This window comes from Oryctolagus cuniculus, chromosome 19 (assembly GCF_051225735.1).
Source record: "Oryctolagus cuniculus isolate XC-2025 breed Fujian yellow rabbit chromosome 19, ASM5122573v1, whole genome shotgun sequence".
NCBI classification, from domain to species: domain Eukaryota; kingdom Metazoa; phylum Chordata; class Mammalia; order Lagomorpha; family Leporidae; genus Oryctolagus; species Oryctolagus cuniculus.
This window is the reverse complement of record NC_142885.1, coordinates 59,894,719-59,907,771: the sequence shown is the minus strand read 5'-3', so window position 1 is coordinate 59,907,771 and position 13,053 is coordinate 59,894,719. Positions and strand designations below refer to the sequence as shown.

Sequence of the window (13,053 nt, the reverse complement as noted above, 5' to 3'; positions counted from 1 at the left end):
TCATTTTATTTGAAAGGCAGAGAGACAGACAACAGGCAGAGATCTTCCATCTGCTGGCTCACTTTCCAAATGTCCTCAGCAGTCAGGGCTGGGCAAGACCAAAGCCAAGAGCCAGGAGCCAGAATTCAATGCAGGTCTTCCATGTGGGCAGCAGGGACTTAACTACTTGAGCCATCACCTGGTGCTCCCAGACTGTGCACTAGGAAGCTAGAATTGTAAGCATAGACTAGACTCAAATCTAGGCACTCTGCTACAGGATGTAGGGGTGCCCCAAGTGGCATCTTAACTGCTGTGCCAAATATCTGCCTCTCCCTATCTTTTTTCATCCAGTGAGTACCTATTTCAGGATCTGACTCCAACATCCCTTACCCAGCCCACATCTGTATTCGCAAACAAAGCCTTAAAGCACGCTGTGGTAGTTCACTCCAGTGTCTCTCTTGATAGGTGGTGAGTTCCTGGAGAAGAGGGATATCATATTTAGCTCTGAATCTTCAGGGCCTTAATGCAATGTCTGAATTTTACTAGAAATTTTTAAAAAATGTAAGGCCCATGAATTATTTGAAGAGCACGACTCTGCCTGTCAAACAGATCAATCTACCATTCTGGTAGGGAGTCTACTCCTCTGCTGGTGCCTAAAATTCTCTCCTTTGCTTCTCCTTTGATTTAGAGAACAAAGACTACAAAAGGCAAGGTCTGAATCCTTTCATCTCTATGTCTTCCTCATTCCTGACATGTGCTAAGTGCTCAAGTCTCCAAGAGCTGCATGGAGAATTATTTCAATCATACAAATTACCTGAAACAAGAGAATCAGGGGAGAAAATAATGATCTCTTACAGAGACGCTGAGTCCTTTCCTTCCAAAATTATCATTTACAGTGTGGACGAGGTGGCCACGTGGTTAAGGTGATGGACTGCTAATCCAGTGTGCTCTGCATTCGTGGGTTCAAATCCCAAAATTATCATTTACTAGTGTTTTTCTCTTTTTTTCTCTTTTTTTTTCTGCCTTTTTGGCTATGGGCTGATATATTCCAAGGCAGCCACATGTGTCATATTTTGATCTTTTCTTCAAAAATAGAAATAAACATAAATTACTGAAAGTATTTCAAGGCCAAGTTTTCAAATTGCACAAAACCAAAACAGCCAGAATGCTTTCCCCTTATGGAAATCATAGAATATATATGTGTGGGGGCCGGCGCTGTGGCATGGTGGGGCCACCACCTGCAGTGTGGGCATCCCCTATGGGCGACGGTTCGAGTTCCGGCTGTTCCACTTCCCATCCAGCTCTCTTCTATGGAAAAGCAGTGTGGAAGATGGCCCAAGTCCTTGGGCCCCTGCACCCATGTGGCAAGACCCAGAGGAAGCTCCTGGCTCCTGGCTCCTGGCTTCGGATTGGCGCAGCTCCAGCCATTGTGGCCAACTGGGGAGTGAACCAGCGGGTGGAAGACCTCTCTTTCTCTGCCTCTCCTTCTCTCTCTGTGTAACTCTAATTCTCAAATAAATAAAAATATTTTTTTAAAAAGAATATATATGTGTGTATCGACCTAGAGAAGAAAATAAATATACCTTCTCTTCAAGGGGAGTTGGAGAAAATTATAAGGAAATGAAACCAATTCATATGAAATACAATGAACATGTTGTTGGCTAATATGTTGGCACAGTTTCAACAAGGAGCAGTTAACTCTGGCAACAAGATTGGAGAAAAGACCAGGATATTGACACATGGCAACACACACTATTACAACAGCATTTAAAACAGGGAGAAGCAGAACCACCAATTGTGACCTTCACATGATTCTTCCTACTTTCTAATTGACAAAAGCTGGGAACTCATGTGGAATTTGTCAACACAGCCTTGCCCATAAATTCATTAAAGAGGTTGGCACAAAAGGCCTTGCAGTTTAGTAGAAAGCTCACGTGATAGTGCACATAGCCAAATATTTTCCAAACTCCAGAATCATTCAAGTTTCACTCATATGATTAAATTTTTACTTTAAAACAGACTCACATAAAATGGTTTTTTACCTAAATGAATTTCAAAAAACAACAGTCACTGCTGTAAAGAGAAAATCAACATCACTTGTGGAACTTGTCCACTGAAGGAACTTTGTGAACCCAGATTACACTAGCTGGGTCCAGTTTTGGCCTAGAGCACCACTAGAGAGAGGTATTCAAGATCACTGACCCCAAACTAAGTCTCCCTGATAACAGTGAAAAACATTGAAAGAGGAAATAATTTCCTCTGGGGTCCACATGGTAGCTTGCAGGTAAAACCACCAAAATGGCTGCTCCTCTTCCTATTCAGCTCCCTGCTGGAGTTCCAGGGAAACCTGGGAAGGATGGCCCAAGTCTGTGGCCCCTTCACCCACATGCGAGACCAAAGAAGCTCGTGGCTCCTGGCTTCGGTCTGGCTCAGCTTTGGTTGTGCAATTTGGGGAGTGAACCAGTGGATGGAAGATCTCTCCCTCTCTCCCTCTAGCTCTCTGTAAAGTCTGCCTTTCAAATAAATAAGTCTTAAAAAAAAAAAAAAAGGAAATATTTTCCCACCCTAGGACTCAATGTCATTTAATGTTGGGTCCCTGCACCTCACCTGAAATCATCTCGTTCCAGAAATGCTACAGAGCCCAAATCACCCATCTCCCCCCGACCTGAGGACTCCCAAAAGACCTTAGTTCCCACCCTGCCTCCACGAAGCCCAAATGAAAGGAGCAGAGCTCCTGATCTGGTGGGGTTGGCAAACCTTGGCATGCGCCCATTCAGAGAACTAGGTTTAGAAAACCCGCCAGCTTCCAAAATTGCTCATCTCTGAAGGAGAAGGCCACTTCACTCCCACTCACTTTGTTTTTCAGACAGAAGGACCCTGCAGCAGTTGAAGCCTCAGGTGGCTGATTGTCCCTCCAAAGGCACTTACTTGGCAGAGCTCAGCACAGCCATTCAGATGGCTGCTGTCTGGCCCTCGCTAGACAGAATGACTTTTCTTCTTGGGCTCTGAGGCTGGAGATGTCTCAGTGGGGACGAGTGGTTGCCCCGGAGTGGCTGGAGGTGCAGCCTCAGAGGCAGGTGACGCGGTGTCGGGGCGCTGTCCTGGTAGTGGGGCCGTCTCAGAAGCCTGTGCAAGTGGCTCCGTAGGTGCCTCCAGGACAGGTGCAGCCTGACGTAGAGAAATCTGCACTGCAGAGGTGCTCTCAGTGGCCTGGGGAGGCGGAAGCAGGGCCCGCGCAGTCTGAATCTGCTGGGTCTACAGTCTGGAAAGCCTGGTCAGACAGACGCTGCAGCACAGGAACCTGGGTGCCCACAGCCTGGGTTCCAGAAGCCTGAACAGGTGGAAGCCGAGGTCGGGAGACCAGAGGAAAATTCCAGTGCTGCCTCTGTGAGGCCAGGCACCACAAGTTGGCTCTGAGAGGACACAGGGACCCAGAGATGGCACTGAGAGGCTGAAGAAGGCAGAGGCTGGCTCTTAAAGGTCACAGGGACCTGGAGGTGGCTCCATGAGGCCGCAGGTAACATGGTGTGGCTCTGAGAGGCCACAGGTGCCAGAGGGTGGCTCTGAGAGTCCACAGGAGCCAGACAGTGGCTCTGAGAGGCCCCAGAGACGTGGAGGATTGCACGTCGGGCCCGGGCACGCCCCTGGCTTCAGCGCTCCTGTTTTCCCTTTGTTGTTTGCCGCGGGGACCACAGGAACAGACTCGTGCTCGGTTATCGCAGACCCGGAGGTAAATTCTCTGAGGGCTTTCCACCGCTCCACTATCTTTCCTGTTGTGAAATCTGTGGACCTGTTTGCCCAGATGTTTAGTACTTGAAAAAGAGGGACTGCTTTCTCCTTACTCCCTCCGGAATAGGAAAAAGAAAACTGTCAAAAATGGACAAGTAGGGGCCAGCACTGTGGCGTTGTGGGCTAAGCCTCTGCCTGCGGCGCCGGCGTCCCATGTGGGCAACGGTGGGAGTCCCGGCTGCCTGTCTTCTGATCCAGCTCTCTGCTGTGCCCTGGGAGAGCAGCGGAAGATGGCCCAAATGGTTGGGCCCCTGCACCCACATGGGAGATCTGGGTTGAGTTCTTGGCTCCTGGCTTCAGTCTGGCCCCACCTTTGCTCCTATAGCCTTTTGGGGGAGTGAACCAGTTGGTGGGAGATTCTCTCTCTCATGCTCTGCATTCTAACAGGCAAATAATTTTTTTAAAGATTTACTTAGTTTTTTGAAAGGCAGAGTTACAAAGAGAAAGAGGAAGAGACAGAAAAAATAAATCTTGTAAAAATGCAATGTTAAATATTTAGAGGAAGGCATTTGGCAGAGCAATTAAGATGTCCCTGGGGACACCACATTCCCTATCAGAGGGCCTGGGTTCAAGTCTGCCTCTGCTTCCAATTCCAGCTTCCTGCTAATGTGTGCCCCGCACATTGTTCAAAGAACAATCTACCACTGTCATGCATGTGGTAGCTCTGGGCTGAAGTCCTGGCCTCAGTCTGACCCAGCTTTGGCTGTTGTAGGCATTTGACGAGGTGGCGGGGTCGGGGTCAATCCGTGGATGGAAGATCTCCAGCTCTAAGTCTCTGCCAAAGCTAGGATCCTGGAACTCAACCTCGGTCTCCCACGTGGGGTGCAGGGTCCCAGCTACCTGACCCAGTACCTGTTGCCTCCCAGATGCACATTTGTGGGAAACTGGATCAGAAGTGGAGCAGCTGCTACAGCCCAGAGTCTCGGATATGGGACACCCACGTCCCAAGTGACAACTTACTCACCGAGCCAAATGCCTGCCCTTAATCCAGTGATTTATACATTTCCAGGTTCCTCATTTTCAAACTCAGAGAGTAGACTCATGTGCATTGCTGGAGTTTTACATGCCTGAGGCATACTTTCAAAGCTGCATTCTCCCGCTGTAACCAAGGAATAATTACGTGGCCTATAAACATATTGTCAGGTATTCTTATTGGAGAGCTTTATGATTTTTTTCTGTTAATAATGTTCCATAATGATAAACTGACTAATATTCCACACCAATAAAGTTACATAAAAATGTGTAATCTATTTGCACCAAGATGGTTTTCACACACACACACACACACACACACACAATGCTTTTCAATAAAGTCAATTTATCCTTCATCTATTGCTATGATGTGAACCTAATTTACAATGACATATTTGTTTATGATGGGCTACATCTGTTTTATGATCAAAAAGTAAGGAAGGTGTTTTTCTTTCTGTATTCTTAGCAGTATTTCAGGTCTTGTGATTCCCTATTAGCACTGCAAATTCCTTTTTTTTGTTAAATATTTTATTTATTTTATTTGAGAGATAGAGTTACAGACAGTGAGAGAGAGAGAGAGAGAGACAGAAAGAGGCCTTCCTTCTGTTGTTTCACTCCCCAATTGGCCGCAATGGTCGGAGCTCAGGTGATCCGAAGCCAGGAGCCTGGAGCTTCTTTTGGGTCTCCCACGTGGGTGCAGGGGCCCAAGGACTTGGGCCATCTTCTACTGCTTTCCCAGGCCACAGAAGAGAGCTGAATTGGAAGTGGAGCAGCCGGGACTCAAACTGGCACCCATATGGGATGCCAGCACCACAGGCAGAGGATTTACCTACTGCACCATGGCACCGGCCCCACAAATTCCTTTTGAATTCTACTGCACAAATAAGGCACAGATTCCTTTCTATCATTAGCTCCATGACTAGCTACATAGACATGATCATAAACTCTGAAATCCTCTAAATCTGGAAAAAGTTCACAGTTTAGACTTCCAGCGCATCCTCTTGATCCTTTAATAAGAGATATATTATTTTTTGTGTGAAACATAACATCTAAAAACACAGCTGCCGGTGCTGCAGCTCAATAGGCGGATCCTCCGGCTGCGGCGCCAGCACCCTGGGTTCTAGTCCCGGTCAGGGGCGCTGGATTCTGTCCCGGTTGCCCCTCTTCCAGGCCAGCTCTCTGCTGTGGCCCGGGAGTGCAGTGGAGGATGGCCCATGTCCTTGGGCCCTGCACCCGCATAGGAAACCAGGAGAAGCACCTGGCTCCTGGCTTCGGATCAGCGTGGTGAGCCGACCGCAGCAGCCATTGGGGGGTGAACCAACGGCAAAGGAAGACCTTTCTCTCTGTCTCTCTCTCACTGTCCACTCTGCCTGTCAAAACAAAACAAAACAGCATATTGTTGTACAGTAATACAAGCCTCTGAAGGCTTCCCTGGGGCCTTGATGGCTTTCATATTTGAGGGTTCTCCTGAACCCATCCTACCAAACACTCAATATTACAGCTAGTACCAGTGACCGGAAAGATTTCCATTAGGATTGGGTGATAGACTTTGAGATAAAGTATTGAGTCATCAGAAACTTTTACATTATAAATACAAAGAAACTTTGAGAAAAAAATAAAATCTCAAAGCCCGTGCCAATGGTTGGTAGAGGTATCTACCATGAGATAATGAGGACTCTAAGTTTTTACTATTTGTTTGCTCTCCAAGGAGTCCTGCTTGCTTTTAATAAGAGATAATGCAGAACCAACCTTTGGGTGCTTTTTTTGTGAGATATACCTTATATTTTGTCATTATTATTTTTTTTTTTTGACAGGCAGAGTGGACAGTGAGAGAGAGAGACAGAGAGAAAGGTCTTCTTTTGCCATTGGTTCACCCTCCAATGGCCGCCGCGGCCGGCGCACCACGCTGATCCAATGGCAGGAGCCAGGTGCTTATCCTGGTCTCCCATGGGGTGCAGGGCCCAAGCACTTGGGCCATCCTCCACTGCACTCCCTGGCCACAGCAGAGAGCTGGCCTGGAAGAGGGGCAACCGGGACAGAATCCGGCGCCCCAACCGGGACTAGAACCCGGTGTGCTGGCGCCGCAAGGCGGAGGATTAGCCTAGTGAGCCATGGCGCCGGCATATTTTGTCATTATTAAGCTTACCTATGAGTTTAACTTGCAATACTCTCCATACATTTAACCAAAGCCTGCATATACTATAAAGTGATATTAACAGCATTATCTTCCCATTGTCCTATGTTGTGATCCTGTGACAACCAATGTGATTCATGGTTTTTGACAAGAACAAATATATAAAGTGTATACCAGAACAGCAGTCACCTTGTGGTGTTTCTTTTCTTTTTATTCCTTCTAACATATTTTTGGTAACAAAGTGTTTATTCAGTCATTTAAACATAACAATTTAAAGCTGGTCTGAATTGTTCCTAGCATTTCCATTTCTTCGGGTTTTCAGTAAGCTACAGTTAGGTTAGGAGGCACGTCTTTTCTTTCCTCCTGCTTGGCGCAGCCCCAAACTGAGGACTGAGCCTGCCTCAGGGCCTGCACTGTGGTGCGAGGCGTGAAGCTGCCACTTGGGAGGACGGCACCTGCATTAGAGCACCGGTTCCTGACTGCTCCACTGCCCACCAGCTCCCTGCTAATGTGGCTGAGAAGGCACAGAAGATGGCCCGAGTGCTTGCTTGACTCTGCCACCCATGAAGGAGACCAGGATGCAGCTTCAGGCTGGCCAAGCCCTGACGGTTGCTGCTACTCGAGGAGTGAGCCAGCAGATGGATGATCTCTTTCTCTCTCTCTCAAATAAATAATTTTTTTGATAGGCAGAGTTAGACAGTGAGAGAGAGAGAGAGAGACAGAGAGAAAGGTCTTCCTTTGCCGTTGGTTCACCCCCCAAATGGCTGCTACAGCCAGCGCGCTGCGCCAATCCGAAGCCAGAAGCCAGGTGCTTCCTCTTGGTCTCCCATGCGGGTGCAGTGCCTAAGCACTTGGGCCATCCTCCACTGCCTTCCCAGGCCACAGCAGAGAGCTGGACTGGAAAAGGAGCAACCAGGACAGAACCAGCACCCCAACTGGGACTAGAACCCAGAGTGCCGGCGCCACAGGCGGAGGATTAGCCTAGTAAGCCGTGGCACGGGCCTCAAATAAACAAATTGAAAGAGAAACAAGAAGAGAGTAGGAGACCTGAATTGCATTCCTGGTTCCTGGCTCCAGCCCTGGCCCAGCCCCATCCCAGTGTTTGGGAAGTGAAGCAGCTGATAAGATCTCTCTCTCTCTCTCTCTCTCTCTCTCTCTGTTTCTCTGCCTCTCAGATATGCTTTAAAATATTTTGGGGCTGGCACTCTGGCATAGCAGGTAAAGCCACTGCCTGTGGTGCCAGCATCCCATATGGGCACTGGTTCAAGTCCTGGCTGCTCCACTTCCAATCCAGCTCTCTACTGCGGTCTGGGAAAGCAGTGGAAGATGGCCCAAGCACTTGGGCCCCTGCACCCAGATGGGAGACTTGGAAGAAGCTCCTGGCTCCTGGCTTTGGATAGTCCCAGCTCCAGCCGTGGCAGCCAACTGGAGAGTGAACCGGTGGATGGAAGACCGCTCTCTCTCTCTTTCTCTGCCTCTCTTCTCTCTGTATAACTTTCTCTCTTTCAAATAAATAAATAAAAACATTTTTAAACTTCCGTTAAGTCTGTGGGGGCTCTGGTCCCATTTTATATGGTTTACTATCAAGTCATTGTTCTCAGAGACATTAGATAATGAAAGAATGGGTAGCCAATGATGAGAGCCATCAACCAAAATACTTCTTTAAAAAATTTTTTTTAAACTTTTATTTAATGAATATACATTTCCAAAGTACAGCTTATGGATTACAATGGCTTTTTCCCCACCATAACTTCCCTCCCACCTGCAACCCTCCCCTTTCTTACTCCCTCTCCCCTTCCATTCACATCAAGATTCATTTTAGTTTCTCTTTATATACAGAAGATCAGTTTAGCATACATTAAGTAAAGATTTCAACAGTTTGCTCCCACACAGAAACATAAAGTGAAAAATACAGGTTGAGTACTAGTTATAGCATTAAATCTCAATGTACAGCACACTAAGGACAAAGATCCTACATGAGGAGTAAGTGCACAGTGATTCCTGTTGTTGACTTAACAAATTGACACTCTTGTTTATGGCATCAGTAATCACCCTAGGCTCTTGTCATGAGCTGCCAAGGCTATGGAAGCCCCCTGAATTCACCGACTCTGATCATATTTAGACAAGGCCATGGTCAAAGTGGAAGTTCTCTCCTCCCTTCAGAGAAAGGTACCTCCTTCTTTGATGACCTGTTCTTTCCACTGGGATCTCAAGCGCAGAGGTCTTTCATTTAGGGTTTTTTTTTTTTTTCCCCAGAGTGTCTTGGCTTTCCATGCCTGAAATACTCTCATGGGCTTTTCAGCCGGATCTGCATGCCTTAAGGGCTGATTCTGAGGCCAGAGTGCTGTTTAGGACATCTGCCATTCTATGGGTCTGCTGTGTATCTCACTTCCCATGTTGGATCATTCTCTCCCTTTTTTATTCTATCAGCTAGTATTTGCAGACACTATTCTTGTTTATGTGATCCCTTTGGTTCTTAGTCCTATCATTATGATCAATTGTGAACAGAAATTGATCACTGGGACTAGTGAGATGGCATTGGTACATGCCACCTTGATGGGATTGAATTGGAATCCCCTGGTATGTTTCTAACTCTACCATTTGAGGTAAGTCAGCTTGAGCATGTCCCGAATTGCACATCTCTTCCCTCTCTTATTCCCACTCTTACATTTAACAGCGATCACTTTTCAGTTAAGTTTCAGCACTTAAGAAGAATTGTGTATTGATTACAGTATTCAACCAAAGGTATTAAGTAGAACAAACAAAAAAAATACTAAGAGGGATAACATATCAAGTTGCTCATCAACAGTCAGGGTGAGGGCTGATCAAGTCACCGTTTCTCATAGTGTTCATTTAATTTTAACAGGTTTCCTTTTTGGTGCTCAGTTAGTTGTCACCTATCAAGGAGAACAAGTGGTATTTGTCCCTTTGGGATTGGCTTATTTCACTCAGCATAATGTTTTCCAAATTCCTAACAGGGATCACTTTTCAGTTAAAATTTAAACACCTAAGAATAATTGTGTGTTAATTACAGAGTTCAACCAATGGTACTAGAACAAAAAAAATACTAAAATGGATAAAGTATTACATTGTACATCAACCGTCAGGACAAGAGCTGATCAAGTCACTGTTTCTCATAGTGTCCATTTCATTTCAACAAGTTTCCCCTTTGGTGCTCAGTTAGTTGTCGCCAATAGGGAGAACATATGATATTTGTCCCTTTGGAACTGGCTTATTTCACTCAGCATGATGTTTTCCAAATTCCTCCATCTTGTTGCAAATGACCGGGTTTCACTGTTTTTGACTGCTGTATAGTATTCTATAGAGTACATGTCCCATAATTTCTTTATGCAGTCTACTGTTGATGGGCATTTGGGTTGGTTCCAGGTCTTAGCTATTGTGAATTGAGCTGCAATAAACATCAATGTGCAGACAGCTTGTTTGTTTGCCAATTTCATTTCCTTTGGGTAAATTCCAAGGAGTGGGATGGCTGGGTTGAATGGTAGGGTTATATTCAGGTTTCTGAGGAATCTCCAAACTGACTTCCATAGTGGCTTAACCAATTTGCATTCCCACCAACAGTGGGTTAGTGTCCCTTTTTCCCCACATCCTCTCCAGCATCTATTGTTGGTAGATTTCTGAATGTGAGCCATTCTAACTGGGGTGAGGTGAAACCTCATTGTGGTTTTGATTTGCATTTCCCTGATTGCTAGTGATCTTGAACGTAACAACAGACACCACAGAAATAAAAAGAATCATCAGAAATTACTACAAGGACTTGTATGCCAGTAAACAGGGAAACCTATCAGAAATGGATAGATTCCTGGACACATGCAACCTACCTAAATTGAATCAGGAAGACATAGAAAACCTAAACAGACCCATAACTGAGAGACAGAAATTGAAACAGTAATAAAGGCCCTCCCAACAAAGAAAAGCCCAGGACCAGATGGATTCACTGCTGAATTCTACCAGATATTTAAAGAAGAACTGACTCCAATTCTTCTCAAACTATTCAGAACAATCGAAAAAGAGGGAGTCCTCCCAAATTCCTTCTATGAAGCCAGCATCACCTTAATCCCTAAGCCGGAAAAAGATGCAGCATTGAAAGAGAATTACAGACCAATATCCCTGATGAACATAGATGCAAAAATCCTCAATAAAATTCTCGCCAATAGAATGCAACAACACATCAGAAAGATCATCCACCCAGACCAAGTGGGATTTATCCCTGGTATGCAGGGATGGTTTAATGTGCGCAAAACAATCAATGTGATACACCACATTAACAGACTGCAGAAGAAAAACCGTATGATTATCTCAATAGACGCTGAGAAAGCATTTGATAAAATACAACACCCTTTCATGATGAAAACCCTAAGCAAACTGGGTTTGGAAGGAACATTCCTCAATACAATCAAAGCAATCTATGAAAAACCCACAACCAACATCCTATTGAGTGGGGAAAAGTTGGAAGCATTTCCACTGAGATCTGGTACCAGACAGGGATGCCCACTCTCACCACTGCTATTCAATATAGTTCTGGAAGTTCTAGCCAGAGCTATTAGGCAAGAAAAAGAAATTAAAGGGATACAAATTGGGAAAGAAGAACTCAAACTATCCCTCTTTGCAGATGATATGATTCTTTACTTAGGGGACCCAAAGAACTCTACTAAGAGACTATTGGAACTCATATAAGATTTTGGCAAAGTAGCAGGGTATAAAATCAATGCACAAAAATCAACAGCCTTTGTATACACAGGCAATGCCATGGCTGAGGAAGAACTCCTAAGATCAATCCCATTCACAATAGCTACAAAAACAATCAAAACTGGAATAAACTTAACCAAGGACGTTAAAGATCTCTACGATGAAAATTACAAAACCTTAAAGAAAGCCGGCGCCGTGGCTCAATGGGCTAATCCTCCGCCTTGCGGCGCTGGCACACCGGGTTCTAGTCCCGGTCGGGGCGCTGGATTCTATCCTGGTTGCCCCTCTTCCAGGCCAGCTCTCTGCTGTGGCCAGGGAGTGCAGTGGAGGATGGCCCAAGTGCTTGGGCCCTGCACCCCATGGGAGACCAGGATAAGTACCTGGCTCCTGCCTTCGGATCAGCGCGGTGTGCTGGCCGCAGCGCGCCAGCCGCGGCGGCCATTGGAGGGTGAACCAACGACAAAAAGGAAGCCCTTTCTCTCTCTCTCTCTCTCTCTCTCTCTCTCACTGTCCACTCTGCCTGTCAAAAAAAAAAAAAACAAAAAAAAACAAAAAAAACAAAAAAACTTAAAGAAAGAAATAGAAGAGGATACCAAGAAATGGAAAAATCTTCCATGCTCATGGATTGGAAGAATCAATATCATCAAAATGTCCATTCTCCCAAAAGCAATTTATAGATTCAATGCAATACCAATCAAGATACCAAAGACCTACTTCTCAGATCTGGAAAAAATGGTGCTGAAATTCATATGGAGGCACAGGAGACCTTGAATAGCTAAAGTAATCTTGTACAACAAAAACAAAGCTGGAGGCATCACAATACCAGATTTCAGGACATATTACAGGGCAGTTGTAATCAAAACAGCATGGTACTGGTACATTTTTTTCATGTGTCTGTTGGCCATTTGGATTTCCTCTTTTGTAAAATGTCTATTGAGGTCTTGGCCCATCTCTTAAGTGGGTTGTTTGTTTTGATGTTGAGTTTCTTGATCTCTTTGTAGATTCTGGTTATCAATCCTTTATCAGTTGCATAGTTTGCAAATATATTTTCCCATTCTGTCGGTTGTCTCTTCACTTTCCTGACTGTTTCTTTTGCAGTACAGAAACTTCTTAATTTGATGCAATCCCAAATGTTAATTTTGGCTTTGACTGCCTGTGCTTCTGGGGTGTTTTCCAAGAAGTCATTGCCGGTACCTATATCTTGCAGGGTTTTTCCAATGCTAATAATTTGATGGTGTCAGGTCATAGATTTAAGTCTTTAATCCATGTTGAGTGAATTTTTGTGTAAGGTGAAAGGTAGGGGTCTTGCTTCATGATTCTGCACGTGGAAATCCAATTTTCCCAGCACCATTTATTGAATAGACTGTCCTTACTCCAGGGATTGGTTTTGGATCCTTGATCAAATATGAGTTGGCTGTAGATGTTTGGATTGACTTCTGGTGTTTCAATTCTGTTCCATTGGTCTATCC

The 13,053-nt window shown here is 45.3% G+C and overlaps 1 long non-coding RNA gene across 1 annotated transcript in view; it reads right to left on the bottom strand.

Moving 5' to 3' along the window:
• Positions 1-977: 977 nt before the first annotated feature.
• LOC138847097 (uncharacterized) overlaps positions 978-13,053 on the bottom strand; it is a 72,482-nt gene continuing 60,406 nt past the window's right edge. Inside the window, exon 6 of the long non-coding RNA XR_016226284.1 lies at positions 978-4,867. This is a non-coding gene — a long non-coding RNA (uncharacterized LOC138847097). The remainder of the gene's footprint in view (positions 4,868-13,053) is intronic.